Source organism: Arvicola amphibius, chromosome 2, assembly GCF_903992535.2.
Source record: "Arvicola amphibius chromosome 2, mArvAmp1.2, whole genome shotgun sequence".
Classification (NCBI taxonomy): Eukaryota; Metazoa; Chordata; class Mammalia; order Rodentia; family Cricetidae; genus Arvicola; species Arvicola amphibius.
Window position 1 is genome coordinate 144,731,092 of NC_052048.2, and position 4,038 is coordinate 144,735,129.

The window sequence follows — 4,038 nt, forward strand, 5'->3', positions numbered from 1 at the left end:
TCACCACATGGTGATGGGTGAACCTTCTAAAGCTGTAAGGAAACCCAGTCAAATGCTTTCTTTTGCAAGAGTTGCCTTGGTTATGGTGTGTCTTCACAGCGATAGAACATTAACACAAGTTTCCCTCCTGCTTTGAGACAGGTCTCACTAGGTAGCCCTGGCTGGTCTGGAATTCACTGTGTTGACTAACTACACTTGTCTGGAACTCACAGAGATCCTGTCTCTGCCTTGTGAGTGCTGGGATTAAAGTCATGTGCCACCATGACCTGCTTTTTTTGCGCTTGACATTTTTATCTTCTCTTACACCAATTCTAAAGATTTACTTTATGTGTATATGTGTGTTGTTGAGTATATGCATATGTACCATATGTGTACAAGTGCCTGTGGAAGCCAGAAGAGGGCACTGAATTCCCTGGAAGTGGAGTTACAGGTGAGATGTACAATGTGGATGCTGGGAAGTGAACCAGGTTTTCTGCAAGAGTAGCAAGTACTCTTAACTGCTCAGCCACTCAGCAGGACCCTATTTCTTGATTTATAAACACCATTCTCCAACCAAGGGGACAAGGCACAGAGAGGACAAAGCTTATTGGAGAAATAGCTGAGAAAGTATGGGAACCTACACTTACTGCCAGAAAACAGGCAAATGCCAACAGCATTGCATGTACATAGAAAGCTGGGGAAGTTGACTGAAGGTTCTTTTCTGATGCAAGCCAAAAACACAAGCAGAGACGTATTCATAGTTAGAGCTAAGATGGCAGAAAAGGGGGTTCTAGCCTTAACCCCCAACAGGATATCCATTTTTGCAACTACTCACTGACAGGAGTACGACAGGCCCCAGTGGAGGAGAACATCCAGGAACATACACAAGAGGGCAAGAACAACACTTTGCATGTGTCATGCCCCTCACTGGTGGTTTCACTCAAAAGGAAGTGGGTTCCCCAATATTGTAAGGCTTTGCCCAGGGTTGGGCCATTCTGCCTCACCACAGCACACTAAGAGACTCAAGACAGCCAAACCACATGGAATGCTGAGGAGGAGGAGTGCAGAGCATGAGTGCCCAGTGCCCTCTTGAGAGAACACTGACAGCAAGCACTGCAGGAACCAAGGTGAGCTCCAGAGCCTGGCCAGAGACATAACCCGAGACTCAAGGAGCTGCAGATGACCTGACAAGGCATTAAAGGATCTTCAAACAGTCCAAAGAGCTGCAAGGGAACACTGCAGGACACCTGAGCATTAAGGGAAGCAACACCCAAGCAAGGCATATGAAGAGAAAGAAACCTCAAGGGGAACCTTCAGGGAAACTCAGAGTAGAAGAACACAGTCATTCTGTGTATGTGTTACTTTTATTGGTTAATGAATAAAGAAACTGTCTTGGGCCTGCACAGTGCAGAATAGAGGTAGGTGGGGAAAACTAAACTGAATGCTAGGAGAATGAAGGCAGAGTTGGAGAGAAGCCATATAGCCCTGCTAGAGACAAATGCTGGACAGAACCTTGCTGGTAAGCTACAACCACGTGGCGATACATAGATTAATAGAAATGGGTTAAATTAAGATGTAAGAGCTAGCCAATAAGCTAGAGTTAATAGGCCAAGCAGTGATTTAATCAATATAGTTTTTGTGAGCCTCCGGGAACAAACAAGTGGCCTCCTACAATAAGTGCATGCAGAAGACATGACATGAAGTCAGACAGAAGACCCAGCAAGCTCTCTGCAGATATGGAAACTATCTACATTCTAAACACAAAAACAAGAGGATGAAGAGATTAAGGAATCATAGGCTTCAGGGCAGAACACACATCAAAATACACAGCATGGGGTCCCACAGAGTGGGGAAGAGGGAGGGCTATACAGAAAAGTAACTGAAACCTCAAAGCTGGGGGAAAGTGAGTTTCCAGGTCACAATGACAAAGAACTCCAAATAGATGAAGTAAAGGTCTTAACTAAGTAACTTAAGCCAAACTGTTGAGTGTCAGAGAGAGAATTCTGGAAGCACCAAGAAGAAAGAGAATAGGTACCAGGAAAACCCTTCCCTATATAAGACTGTGGGAGAGCTCCTGGAAGAAACCCTGCAGGCCAGGACACTGGTATGATATGCTGAAAGTACCAAAAAAATTTTAAAAAAAATTAAAAAAAAAAACAAAAGAAAAAGAACAACCAAACCCGCTTGGTTCTAATTTCATTTCTGTTGCTGTGACATAAGACCCCGAAAAAAGGGGGGAGGAGGAGGGAAGGAGATGGAAATTTTTAAATATAAAAAAAAATAAACCAAGAAAAAAAAAAAAAAAAAAAAAGAAAAACGAAGTAAAGCAAAAAAAAAAAAAAAAAAAAAAAAGACCCCGAAAAAAAAGGGAGGACTCTGGTGGTTTGAAAGCAATCGCCCCCCAATGAGAGTGGCACTATTAGGAGGTGTGGCCTTATTGGAAGTAGCATGGCTTTGTTGGTGGGAGTGTGTCACAGTGGAGGTGGGCTTTGAGGTTTTTTGCTTAAACTTCACTCAGTGACACAGTATGTCAGGGACCATTTTCCTAAGGATAGATTTGTCAGGGACCATGTCCTTACAGGGATAGCAGAGGTCATTGCCCTAAGGATGTTTACGGAGATCCCACCCCACATCCCAACTATCTTGAGAGCTATCCGTTAACGAACCCACCCCTTACTCCAATGCTAATGGATCACATCTGTTAACTGAACCGCCCCTTACTCCAATGTTAATGGATCACATGCTTTGGCTTACACCAGGTGCTGGTTGATGACCTTCAGTTACCCCAGCAGAGTTCCTGCCTACCTACCTCCACCCCATTCAAGGGTATATAAGCTGTAACTTTCACCCCAATAAACGGAGACCTTGACAATAGAATCTTGCTTGGTTTCCTTCCTCTTCTTCAGCCCATGTCTTGCAGGTTAGCGCCCCTTCAGAGGACCCTGAATAGCTGACCCGCCAAGCGGGGGTTACAACAGTAGACTACCTGTTGCCTGCAAGATGTAGGACTATCAGCTACTCCTCCAACACCATGTCTGCCTTCATGCCACCATGCTTCCCTCCACGATGATAATGGACTGAACCTCTGAAACTGTAAGCCACCCACCTCAATTAAATGTTTTCATGTCCAAGAGTTTCTATGGTCATGGTGTCTCTTCACAGCAATAGAAACCCTAAGACAAGGACTTTATTTCAGTTAACAATTTCAGGTGATAGTCCATCATAGCAGGGAAGTCAGGATGGGAACTTGAGGCTAGTCACTTCATGACTAATCAAGGGTAGAGAGAAATGAACGCTGCCTGAAATGCAGCTAGCTTTCTTTACTTTCTTATACCATCTAGGATTTCCTACTTCCCCAGATGCCACCCACAGTGGGCTAGGTCCTCACACATCAAATTAGTGAGTAATCAAGACAATCCCCTATAGGCATACCCCACAGGCCAATCTGATTTAGACAATTACTCTTTGAGAGTCCTTTCCTGTGTGAATCTCCATTGCAGCAATTTGACAATTAAAACTATCATATAAATATCCCAAATGACCCCATCCTGTTCCAGCAAGGCTGTCCTCAGAGATGAAGGGGAAGTAAAGAATTCCCCAAAGCAGTTCATTACTATTAGACCTGCCTTGAAGAAATTGCCAATGGACATCCTTAAACTCAAAATACAAGAGTGTACTGTAATGGGGGTATTAAAATTATTTCTATCTCTAGCATAAAAGATAGAAGTATTAAAATACTACAAGTCCATTACATCGTTAGTGGGTACAACAAGAGGGTGTGAACTGTGACAACCAAATGCAAGGGATGTTATGCTGTGGAGAAGCAACAGTGTAGTTTCTGTATGTGAGTCAAGTCACTGTCAGCTTAAAACACATTCATAACTACCAGATTTTTATGCAAGCCTCAAGGTAATTACAAAGAAAAAACCTGTAATGGAGACAGAAAAGGTAAGCAGAAAGGAATCAAAGTACACCAGTACAAAAGACTCATAAAAAAAAAAAACAGAAAATAAAAATAGCAACAAAGAAAGGGCCAGGGACCCTAGAGCAGTAGACAAC